Raw genomic sequence first — 13,429 nt, 5'->3', positions numbered from 1 at the left:
GTATGGATGCAGCAAGAGCTGTGTGAACTAAGTCAAGCCATGTTTAGAATCTCTTTGTTGGATGTCACTGGGAAGCAGTCCATGCTGATTAATTGATTTGGGGTGTGCTTACACTTCTGTGGTGGGAAACAAGAGACACTTGGGTGCAGAGAAAATAGAGTGGCCTGGGAGGGGCCAGATGCTCCCCAGTGAAAGGAGCATTAAACTTTGCAGGCTGGCCTAGACTGGAGAGGCATCTTGTTGAGAGTTGTGGGTGCACGGGAAATAAAATACCTCTCACTGGGGAATCTGCTTTCATGAGGATTGTTCTCTTTACCTGGCCCAGCAAAATCAGTGAAGAACACTGCCAAGATTGGCAAATGCTTGGGCTGTGTACTTCATGGCTAGGCTTGCTCTAAGAGCCAGTACTGGGGCACTTCCTAGCCTGCTGGTTGTCTTTGAAGTCACTACTTTGCTTTCTCTCAAACCACTCTGGTCTCAATGCTTGCATTTGTACTATTTTTAGAGATCTGAGGTTTCCCCTGGAAATATGCTTCTTTCCCTTGTCTTATTCTTTCATCCGAGAGACACTGTGCTCTGGGAGTACAACAGCTCCAGATGGGACCGACCTCCTTGATAGCCAAGACTTCATCACTCTCTCCTAACACCTAGGAGAGGGTTCTGTAAATAGAGACGTTCAGAAGAGTGGACTTCTAGAGCTGGGCTGCTCCTATGTTTGAAGGAAAACAGTCGACTGTAGTCCAGTAGCTGGGTACGTCTCAGGCCTTGTACTGGCAATGCTTCTCCCTGGATGTTGAGATCCAGCTATCTGTCTGACAACTGAATATTAAAAGAAAAATAAAATCCCAGCAGAGAGAGTCAATTATCATATGGTTTCACTTATTTGTGGAGCATAACAAATAGCATGGAGGACATGGGGATTTAGAGAGGAGAAGGGAGTTGGGTGAAATTGGAAGGGGAGGTGAATCATGAGAGACTATGGACTCTGAAAAACAATCTGAGGGGTTTGAAGTGGCGGGGGGTGGGAGGTTGGGGTACCAGGTGGTGGGTATTATAGAGGGCACAGATTGCATGGAGCACTGGGTGTGGTGCAAAAATAATGAATACTGTTATGCTGAAAATAAATAAATTTAATTAAAAAAAAAGACACTAGGAAGAAAAAGAAAATACTAAATCTAAGTCAAATTTTTTATTTTTATTTAAATGTGTTGAGATTCCATTTACATGCAATAATGTATAGCCACTCAAGATACATACGTTCAGTAAGTTTTGACATATGTCTACATAGATTCCCATGACCACCGTTACAGTCAAGATATAGAACATTCCACCTCCTGAAAGATTTCCTGTGCTCCTTTGTGCTCTCTCCTCCACCCATGGCCCCAGGCAACCACTAATTTATTTTCTGCCTTTGTAGATTAGTTGTGCCTATCCTAGAAGAATCTTATGTCAATGGGAGGTATACAGTATGTCCCTTTTGTACCTCACTTCTTTTGTTCAGCATATTTTTAAGATTTATCTGTGTTGTGATATGTATATAAAGTTTGTTCCTTTTTATAGCCAAAGAATATTCCATTGAATGCATGTGCCACAAAATCTTTATCTTCTTACCACGTGATATGGAACCCTGGATTATTTCCAGTTTGGGCTTCTTATGAGTAAAGCCACCATGAACATTTGTGTCTGTCTTTGGTTTTGATTTTCCTTGTGGAAATGCCTAAGAACTAATGAATTGTATGGAAAATGTTTAACTTATAAGAAATTGCCAAACTTTTTTCCAGAACAGTTGTTCCACTTTACACTCCTGTCATCCATTCATTGGGTTCTTACTGATCCACATCCTCACCAACACTTGGTGTTATCAGTCTTTCTAACTTTAGCCTTTCTAGAGGTGCAGTGGTTTTAATTTGTATTTCCATGATGGTTAATGCTATTGAGTAATTTCTCTTCTGCTCCTTGGCCATTCATATATTTTCTTTTGAGAATCATCCTTTCAAATATATAGCTTTTTTAAAATCATGATGATTGTCTTCTTAATGTTGATTTATAACAGTTCTTTATATTTTCTGGAGATATCTCCACTATCTGTTACATTTACCACATGTATTTTCTCCTTGTCGGTGGCTTGCCTTCCAAAAGCAGAGTGTTTACTTTTGAAAAAGTCTGCTCTTGGCAATTATTTTCTGTTATGTTCATGCTTTCTCTGTCCTAAGAAATCTTTGCCACCTTCAAATTCACAACATTTTCTCCTGTACTTGCTTTTAAACATAAAAGCTAAAATTACAATGTATTTTAAGGTAATTGTGATAAATGATATGAGGTAAAAGGCCAAGGTTCATTTTTTTCTAAATAAATATCCAGTTTGCCAGTATTATTTATTGAAAAGAGTATCATTTTCCCCATCAAATTATCTTGACACCTTTTTCAAGCTCTATTGACCATTGATTATGAGGGTCTCTTTTGGACTCTTTACATGGTCTCATATTCTTATACCAAACCCACACTACTTGATAATTGTAGCTCTATAGTAACTCATGAAAAAACTTCATTATAATTTTTCAGGATTGATTAGGATATTCTAGAGCCTTTATGTTACTTTCTAAATTTTACAATTAACCTGTCAACTGCTACAAAGGAAAAAAAAAAACCTATGGGATTTTGACTGAAACCGCCTTTAATCTATAAATCAACTTGGAAAGAATTCAGATCTTAACAGTAGTGAATTTCCACTTGTTCTTTAATTTCTTTCAGCAATGTTTTGTTTTCAGTGCACAAGTCTTTTACTCATTTTATTAAATTTATCTCTCAGGGTTTCATTTTTTTAATGCCATGTTAAATGGTATTTTTTTAAATTAAGCTTTCTAATTGTTCACTGCTAAGATCTAAAAATACAACTGATACTTTTTTTAATCTTGCTTCCTGTGAACTTGATACATTCCTTTCTTAGTGCTGGTAACTTTTTGAATATTCCTTTGGATTTTCTGCACAGGTGATCATGCAGTATGAGGGAAACAACAGTTTCCTTCTTCTTTCTGATTTTTTTAAAGATTTTATTTCTTTATTTGATAGAATGAGCACAAGTAGGCAGAGGGAGAAGAGAAGCAGGCTCCCTGCTGAGCAGAGAGCCCAATGTGGGGCTCGATCCCAGGACCCTGAGATCATGACCTGAGCTGAAGGCAGACACCCAACCAACTGAGCCATCCAGGCACCCCATCTTCTGATATTTATGCAATTTTTTCTTATTGCACTAGCAATGACCCCAAAACAAGATTAAATATTAAATAGTGCACCAACACTGACCCCAGGGATGAGAACAAATAACGTTGCCTCCTTCCCTATCTCAGGAAGGTAAGTCTGTCTGTCTGTCTTTCCCTTTCTTTCTTTCGTTCATTCTTTCTTTTTATTTAAATTCCAGTCAGTTAACATACAGGATATGTTTGTAGCATACAATACAGTGATTCAGCATTTCCATATAACACCTGGTGCTCATCACAAGTACACTCTCTAATCCCCATCACCTATTTAACCCATTCCCCTCCCAACCCCACCTCTGGTAACCATGGATTGGAAAGCCAGTGTTGAAACCATGTTAATTCTAAGTTTTTGGTGTATGTCACTCATGAGATTGAGAGTTCTTAGACTGCTGAGAATTTTTATCATGAATTAGTTCGACGGGTGTTTTTGCTGCACTTACAAGAAGAGCAAAGTGTTTTTATTTCTCCTTTATTCTATTAATATGATAAATTACATTGATTTTTGAATATTCAACCACATGTCTGTTCCTGGGATTCAATCCAAATTTGTCACTGTGTTGTGTAGGATTAGTACTTTTTTTTAAGTTAATAGGCTAGACCATAAAGTCTCATGAGTTTTATTTGTGGCAAATGATTTAGTGACACAGTTATTTTCTTTATATTTTTGAATTATCTTTGAGTCAACTTTGATCATTTGTTTCTTGAAAGGAAGTATCCGTTTCCTCCAAATTCTCAAAGTTATGGCCATGATGTTATTCATAATGATTCCTTGGCAGCTTTTCAATATCTGTAGAGTCTGTGATGATATTCATCTTTTGTTTCTAATATTGGTAATTTGCATCTTCTCTTTTTCTTGATAATTCAGATGAAAGCTTATCATTTTATAGATCTTTTTTAAAAACTTAGCTTTTAGATTAATAGATATCTCTGTTGTTTCTCTGTTTTCAATCTCATTGATTTCTACACTAATCTTTATTAGTGTTTTTCTTTTTTCTGCCTCTTTGGATTTAATTTCTTTTTCTCTTACTCCTTAAGATAAAAGTTTACATTAATCCTTGTAGATCTTCTTCTAATCTTCATTTAATATTATATATTTCTCAGGGCACCTGGGTGGCTCAGGGGGCTAAAGCCTCTGCCTTCAGCTCAGGTCATGATCCCAGGGTCCTGGGATAGAGCCCCGCATCGGGCTCTCTGCTCAGCGGAGAGCCTGCTTCCCCCTCTCTCTCTTCCTGCCTCTCTGCCTGCTTGTGATTTCTGTCTATCAAATACATAAAATCTTTTAAAAATATATTATATATTTCTCTGTAAGCACTGCCTTAGCTGCATCTCACAAATTTGACACATTTTGTTTTGAATTTCGTTCAATTTAAATTTTGTCCAGGAGTATATTGTTTAATTTTTCATTATTTGGGGGTTTTCCAAAATTGCTTTTATTTTTTATCAGCTGAATTCTGGTGGGCTAACAATATACTTTGGGTGATTTCTTTTCTTTCATAATTATTAAAAAATTTGATGGGCCACACAGTTGGCTATCTTGGAGAATATTCTATTGCATTTAAGAAGAATGTGCATTTTGACATTATTGGATGGAATGTCCTATAAATCTCATGTAGGTCAAGTTGGTTGATAGTGTTGTTCAGATCAGATATTCTTGCCTATTTATCCTATCAATTACTGAGAGAGGAGTGTTAAAATCTCCAACTGTAATTGTGGATTTGTATATCTCTCCCTTTAGGTCTCTCAGCTTTTGCCTTATTTGTCTTGAAACTCTGAGGTTAAACACATATACATTTAGGATTATTGTGTCATCTTGGATGTAAAACCCCTCCTTATCTCTGGTTACATTCCTTGTTCCAAAGTCTACTTCATCTGAAATTGAAATAGCAAATCCATTTTTTTGTTGTTGTGTAGCATACATTATATATCTTTGTCCACTCTTTACTTCTGACTTATATATGTCTTTACATTTATAGTGGGTTTCTTGCTGATGACTTTTTCCCCACACCCTCACATCTGATATTCTCCATCATTTAGCTAATGTTTTTAGATAACTCAGATTTATTGTGATCATTATTGTTGTTGGATTAAAATCCACTTGTTCTTTATTTTTAACTCTTTTCCTGTTTCCTCTGTATTTACTTGAGTATTTTTTATTATCCCATTTTACCTGCTCTATTTATACTTCATAATTGTAGTGACTTTCCGTGGGTTTACAATATACATTTTTAAAGTAGTCTGAATCTACATGCATATAATATACTTATTTATGTGTAGCTTAAGGACCTTACAAGATATTGTCAATACCTTCTACTCATCATTTGTGCTAATGTTGTTACATGTTTTAGTTCTTGATAAGGTATAAATGCATAATACATTGTTCTTACTTTGCTTTAGACTATTAGTTGTCTTTTAGAGCAGTTAAAAATAAGAAAGGTAAAATACTTCATCTTCATTTTTTTTCTTTTGCAATCTCTTCATTATTTTTATAGATTTAAATCTCTGGCCTATGTCCTCTTCATTTTGCCTGAAGAACTTCAGTTAACATTTTTTTGTAGAGTAGGTCTGCTGGCAGTGAATTGGAATTCTCCCATGTCCCAGTTTTTTCCATCAGAGAAAATATCTATTTCTCCTCCATTTAAAAGGATATTACATCAAAAATTAATGAAGTACTGTATGGTGAGTAACATAACACAATAATTTTTTTAAAGGATATTTTTATTTCGTTTAGTGTTCTGGGTTGACAGATTTTTCTTCAAGCCCATTTCAGATCTCTCTTCATTGTCTTCTTGCTTGGCTGGCTACTGATAAGCCATTGACTCTAATTTTTATGTGTGTTCTCTTATTGATAATATGTCTGCTTATTTGTTTTTCTGGCTGCCTTCAAGATTTTCTCTTGTCTTTGGTTTTCAGCTCTTGGACTATGATATGTCCACCTAGGTTTTTGCTTTGTTTTTGTTTTTGTTTTAATCCTCCTTGATGTTCTCCGAGTTTCTTGCATCTGAGTTTGGTGTCTGGTGTCTTAATTTTGGGAAAATCTCAGCCACTGTTTCTTCAAATATTTACTTGAAGAAGTGAATTCTTCTTTTGCACATTAGTCCATTTGATAGTGTCCTACAGCTCCTCGATGTGTTTTCTGGTTCTTTTTTTTTTTCTTTTTCTCCATTCCCTTTTCTTTGTTTTCAGGTGGCATGAATTCTATTGACTCTTCTATTCCTCCCCCATCGACCATGGCATATGTACCAGTGAGCTCCCTGTTAACACTTGACGCTGTCTGGGGTTTGAAAAGTTACCACTTTAGGAGCAATTGCTCATCATAACACCTTCCCAGCCCCCTCCAGTTAGGGAAACCCAGAGAAAGAAATGGAACCGAAGATAGCACTCTGGTGTCGTCTTTCTCTGACCTTTATGAGGTCACCAGGCCCCACTGCATTGTGGGAATCACACCGAAGGGTGGAAAGGCCCTCGTGACTGTCTTCCTCCAAACCCAAGGGGTCAAGTTTTAAAGAGGAATGTCCACAGCCACTTATTTGGCTGTTTTGCTTTACTGTGACTCTCATTGTGATCTTAGCCCCCACATACACCATAATTCTTTGCATTTGAAAAGGCTCAAAGAAAAATAATAATAATAAAAAAACCTTTTACTGTGTCAATGCTGATGAGATCGCTCTAAGCTGAACCACCTCCTTAGAGACCTGGTTGTGAATCCCAGGACAAAAAGGCCAAAAGTCTGCTTAGGACTGGAGCAAGGATTCTGTAAACATTGTGGCTGTAGGTACTGTCCTAGTGGTTCTGAGATAAAATGACCCTCCTTAACTTCTTACTTCTCACGGTCAAATGGCAAGTGACTTTGGGTCCAAGCCACAGAGCTGAATGGCTAGACGTTTTAGGGAGTATGATTAAGATTTCCTTTCCACTTAAGTGACATTCTTTTTAAATCTTTTTTTTTTTTTAAGATTTTATTTATTTATTTGACAGAAATCACAAGTAGATGGAGAGGCAGGCAGAGAGAGAGGGAAGCAGGCTCCCTGCTGAGCAGAGAGCCCGATGTGGGGCTCGATCTCAGGACCCTGAGATCATGACCTGAGCCGAAGGCAGCGGCTTAACCCACTGAGCCACCCAGGTGCCCACTTAAGTGACATTCTTTATCGTTAAAACCTTCATGTTACAGGGACAAGCTTTCCAAAACCTGATGAGCCATTTGCGTGCTTTCGAACTGACGACTATCCCCAGGTGAGTATTGGTACTTGTAGTGGACAACGGGCTCAAAGCTCAGACTTTTCTTAATAATTAGGTAAGCTCTTATAAAGCATTTTCTGAAAACTTAAAACTAGAATCAGGATGTGTTTTTAGAAATAGGTAGTTTTCACCGAGAAGAGCATGCTAGGGCAAAAGTTGATATAGGCCCTGGGGAAATGTTAAGAATTCTTCTTACCAGGCATCACTGTTAGCATCGGTTATGAACCTCAGTGCCTCTCAAACTTTTTCTCACAGGATGCTGTGCACAGAAAATACTTGTCTAGCACATTGGAGTAAATCATAGAAGGGTTCTGAACCCTCAACTAGGCTACTTGTGGCTTAGAAAGTTTAAAAGATGTTTGTGTCAGTGGGAAAGAGCTATACTCATGGTAATATAGGGAGTTTCCACCTCAGTGAAATACACAGTGACCTGGTTAGTGGTCAGGGACCTACCTACCAAGCAGTTGCTGAACCTTAGGTCCTGTTCCATTAAAGAGAGGATATAATGCTTGATGGTCTTATTTGAATTCTACAAGTAGACTGTTTCTCATTGGGGTGGCAGCCCTGCCCATTCAGCAATTACCTGATTAAGATCTTTATATGATCAGGATGCCTGGGTGGCTCAGTTGGTTAGGCGGCTGCCTTCAGCTCAGGCCATAATCTCAGGGTCCTGAGATTGAGTCGCAAATAGGGCTCCTTGCTCAGGGGGGAGCCTGCTTCTCCCTCTCTCTCTGCCTGCCTCTTCTCCTGCTTATGCTCTCTCTGTCTCTCACTGACAAATAAATAAATAGCATCTTTAAAAAAAAAATCTTTCTATCTAAATACTGAAAATATTTTGCTGCCCTAAGTAATCCAAAATAAATCTCTAGTTTATGAAAGACAGAATTCATATGTTCGCTAACATTAAAAATCTTTCTAGATTTTTAGATTTCAAAAATCTAAATAGATTTATTGAATGTGAATCAATCAGTATCCCTCTCTTCCTCTCTTTGTCTCTCTCCCCTGAGCAGATACTTATTCTGCTTAATGAATAACTAGCCTTCATTTGCCATGTGATTTATTTTTTTAGATTTTTTATGTTTACTTATTTTAGAGAGAGAGGATGAGCATTGGAGGGCAGAGGAACAGGGGAGAGAATCCCAAGCTGGCTGTCCACGGAGTGTGGAGTCCAGCAACACAGGGCTGATCCCACAACCCTGAGAACATGATCTGAGCCAAAATCGAGAGTCAGACATTTAACCAGCTGAGCCACCCAGGCACATTGCTATGTGATTTTTTAAAAAGCTGTGAGGCTTGAATAGGTCTTAAGGAAAGAAAGGACACTCCAGTGGGTCTAGGCAATGGTGCCAGTGACCCAGCAGATTTCCAAAAAATCTGTAGCTTGCGGTGTCTGCAGCAACTTGGAGTATTACAGCAAGTCTCTGGTGAGGCTTGTAAGATTTTGAAGCAAAGTCTTTGCTCTTCGGACAGGTAACTGTTCTCCTTTTAGACATTACTCCTGGCTCTTTACTGGACTCTGGTGAATTTTGGACATGGGCCCGTAAGTGACCCTGTGATCCAAACCAACCCCCAACATGAATGCTATCTGCTCTCCCTTTCTGTAATGATGAACAGGCTAAGAAGTATTTCATTATTGGCCAGAAGTGATGTTCATGAGACCAGGGCCTGTCACATCCATCAGGACTCATGGAAAGTTCCTTGTGACCAACTACCTGAAGGGGAAAAATTAAAATTCAGGCCTAATTACAGGTGGGTTTGCATTAAATGTTTGGCAGCTACAAATATTGGAAAGGTCAGCTACAGTATAACAGCCCCACTCAAGGTATGTTGAAAGATGGAAAGGCAGGAGAATCTTCCCAGGAGGTGGAACTTCTTGATCAGAACATATTGTTGTCTATTTGTTGGAAAGCAGATGTGGCTGAGCCCAGGAACACAGCCTATGCTGATTCCATCAGGAATTTGCACAAGGACTGAAAAAAATTGGAGCTCCTACTTGACATGTATAAAGTATATGAAGGTCATAGCCACCATCTATATACATACCTAAGCCTCAGGGACTCCCAGACAAGAATTAGCAGTTTTACCCATTACAGGTGACAGATAGCAGGAAAAATATATCCTTGGAGAATTGGGGTAAAGTCACTGCATTTTTCTCCAAAGGTCTCAAATAAATTCAGTTCAACTCAGCAAGCATTTATTAAGCAAGCACTTATCTGGTTCAGACACTGTGTTTGCTACTGAAGATCTAGCAGGACACAAAGCATGGTGTCTGTCCCCAAGACTTAGTGGGATATTTCCCTCACACGGTCCAGGAACTGAAACGCAATTTTTTTTTTTTTTTTTTTTCTGGGAGCCCAGGCCAGATCTCTATTGCACATATATGTATTGCTAAGGTAAGAGATTAGCTTGTTCCTGAGTACAGAGAGCGAGGTGGTTGTGAAACATATTGGGGGTTTGAGAAATGATGGATAAAGTAATGACCAAAACTATATTCCTGAACCCTCTTTCCACAAATGTTGGCAGCTAAAGCCGTAAAAAGTGCCAATGGACACCTGCTAATGATCAGACCCTGTGATAATCCTGAGAGCCTGCCCCACTTGAGGCATGATTCTGAGCACATTCTGACCTTAAGAGCTAAAACATGGAGGATCATACTACTTAATAATTAAACTCAAACTGCATACCGTTATGCCTATGGTGGGTGGTGGCTTGGTTTTGAATTTAGTTGTCAAAGGTTTAGCTACAAGCTCCTTCTAGCTCTCCCCAGAGGGCATGAGGCTTTAATCAGTTCTAGACTTGAACTAAGTTTACACACAGAATTAAGGTGTGATTTCCTCTGCCTCTCTCTTTTCCAACATTCCTTCTTAGATGGCTGTGGTTGTGCCATGGTTCTTTCTCTGCTTCCTGTGGACCATATGTTGGTGGATTTTCCTATAGAAGTTTCAGTGACCTGGCACTGGTGTTCCCACATCTGTGACTGCCTTCAGGGTAAAGTGACTGAACAAAGAAATTCATTCTATGCCAGCCACTTTCTAAATTTCAACTCCCTTCCATAATTAGCCTGTGTGTTTCTATCTCCAGAGCCTTCAGATAATTTTTTCCCCTTGTTTTGTAGTTTTTCGGGGGTAATACCTGTTACTTGAAGGACTATAGGTTTCTTAGGAGCTCACTCCTTCTAAACTAAAAGCAGAGCCCCTAAGATACTTACTTTGCAGTTTCACGATGTCAGTTTGACTCGTTTTAAATACAGATTCAAATTCTTTGTTGTAATGATTCACTTTTCCATCCAGTAGTTCTGTTCCATTTTTCTGTTTTCTTTTTCTATTAATCGGATTTATTTTGACGATCTTGTCCTCAGACGTGTCTGGTTCATTTCTCAGTCTGCTTTTATTAACTGCTTTCTCTCTTGATGATTAGTCACTTTTCTGCTTCTTAACTTTAGTTTTATTTTGTTGTATACTGGACAGTGTGGATTTTAAACTTTTTAGAGGCTTCAAATTATGTTATCTTTCACCAGAGTAGATTCTGCCTCTCCTTTATGAGGCCTACGGTGTGGTACTGATAACTAAGTCAGGGACTGAACTGAGAAATGCTTAGCTGCAGTTTTTGTAAGTCTCAGTCTATCTCTGGTTCATCCCTGCTCTAGGGTATAGTCCTCCATATCTGTCCTGATGTGGTCATTGGTTATACCCATCTTGGTAAGTCCCAAACTCCAGTCTTTGTTTTCTCATCATTGTGAGACTACCCCAGAGTCCATCTTGCTTTTCATAGGTTTTCTACTTAGCTTTTTAGGGTTACAATCAGTGTAGCTTCAGAATTTGGAAAGCATCTTTAGGGAAAAACTGGAGGTGTACTGAGTCCAGTCAGATTTCCAGCCCTGTGAGATGGCTCAGAAATTCTTCTGGCTTCTCTCATTCTGCTTCTTGGCTCAAGTCAACAAATGCCTACAGAGAAAAAGCAGCCACAGAGGATCAGTTCAGTTCTCTTCAGTTTCTTTCCAGAATTTTGGCCCGTTATCCCCTCAGGTGTTTTTATACAAATGATTTCTAAAAAGGAAAATGGTGTGGCTTTTTGTTACAGGGCTTAGCTGTTATCAGTGGGAGGCTTAGGATGTCACAAGCCAGAAGCCAGTCATAGGAAAACATAATAGACCTATAAATAAAACAAGAGAAATCTGAACAGACCAGTTATGATAATATTCCATGAACGAAGGAATATGATTCACTCTAACTTCTGTACTCCCAACAGCCAGAACAAGAAAGAAAACACGAAGAGAAAAAGAGAGGGAAGAGTTTCACAAGCATACTGTACAGTCTCATGCTCCCCCCCCCCCCCACATTAGCACATGCTTTTCCTCTGCTGGAAAGACCCTAATTCATAAACAAGATACAAGGATGGGTAAAAACAATAAGACTTTATATTTTGGTCATAAAGGTAAAGGATGAATCCATCTGGGAAAAGGAGGAATGAGCCCTATCTGGGTCCATTTTGCTTCTCTTGACCACCATTTTAGCAAGGAAAGGGGGAGAGGCACATTCATCTCAGAGAGGGGCTCCCCAGGGTTCCACCACTGATGATGCGTCACGTGTGCTGAGCCTCTGCTCTGTCCAGCAGTACATCAGGCACTGAGAACAGGGGCAAAATGAAGCATGAATCTCTGCCCTGGGGGAGCTCCCACTGCCTTGTCACCGCTTTTCCTGCATGTTTGAGGGCCTAGCTAGCAGTTGCTAAGGGACAAGCTTTAGTAATGTGCTCAATGAGATGCCCTTTGTTTCTCCTTCCTGCCTGTATCTTCTGCCAACTTTGTATCTCTCCAATTAATGCCAACCAGGCAGAAAGTTGTAAGCAAAAGACATGAGAAAGTTTTGTGCTTCTCATAGCTTGAATCTGACCCCCTAGTCCACTATCCTTTGCTAAACACAGTGATGCCATTCTCGGAGCTCTGCCACCGTGTTGAAAATGGGAAAGGAAAATCTTTGTAGGGATTATTTTATCAACCAGATCCAATCAGGCCTGGGTCCTTTTTTGATAAGGTAAATGGGGAGATTACTATCTAATGGTCTCTAGGCAGTAATAGTTAAACTATGAATTTGTATTTGAAGAAAATGTTAACCGTCCTGGCATGCAGAGATTATAGAAATGTAAATTGTATCATAAGAAATAGTCCCAGTTGTGTAGCTTTAAAAATACCAAATTCTACTTGCAATTATTGCCAGAGACTTAAAATTAAGTTTCCTTCCCTGGAGTAGTTTAACTGGCAATATGGTTACTTCCATCGTCTGCCCATCCAAAATTATTCAGTCGATTTAAACCCCTCAAAATTAGGGGATTTTCACCATGGGATTTAGCCAGGGGATTTTTCCAGCTTTGCTGATACCAACATTTAAAGTGATTATGTATAATCTATTTCCTTTCCACTATTTCATCTTAGAAAATACTATTTTCCCAATTTTTCTCTCTTCAGCAGAAAGGAGATCAGGACTGGGTATACTATCAGAATATAGCTCTGGGCCATTTATTGGATGAAACAGCTTTAAGAATTGCTGCTCAGGTCTCTCCGGCAGTGGATTCTCTTTCCAAAATCCTGATATGTTCCAGCCAGAGCTGCGAGCAGGTCAGAGAAGAGTATGGTGTTGGGTTGTTGACATGAGAAAGGTTGGATAGCCCGGGAAACATTGATAGCCCAGGAGATATGGGCAGAGGTCTTTGTATCCCCCGTGAGTATTTTTTATTTTGTATCCCCCGTGAGTATTTCTGTTCAAAGTGATAGGAGTCAAGGAGAGGGAATGGGCATTGTTGTTTTGTTCAGTGTCAAGGGGTGGTGGGAATTGACACAGCTTCATTATAGAGGTTAAAGTCTTAGCTGTATTCACAAAGGCAGAGAGTGAACAATAGATTTTACATATATTTAAAAAGTTGGGTCATTCATTATACTCGAG

This window comes from Mustela lutreola, chromosome 5, assembly GCF_030435805.1.
Source record: "Mustela lutreola isolate mMusLut2 chromosome 5, mMusLut2.pri, whole genome shotgun sequence".
NCBI lineage: Eukaryota > Metazoa > Chordata > Mammalia > Carnivora > Mustelidae > Mustela > Mustela lutreola.
This window is presented reverse-complemented; position numbering follows the sequence as displayed.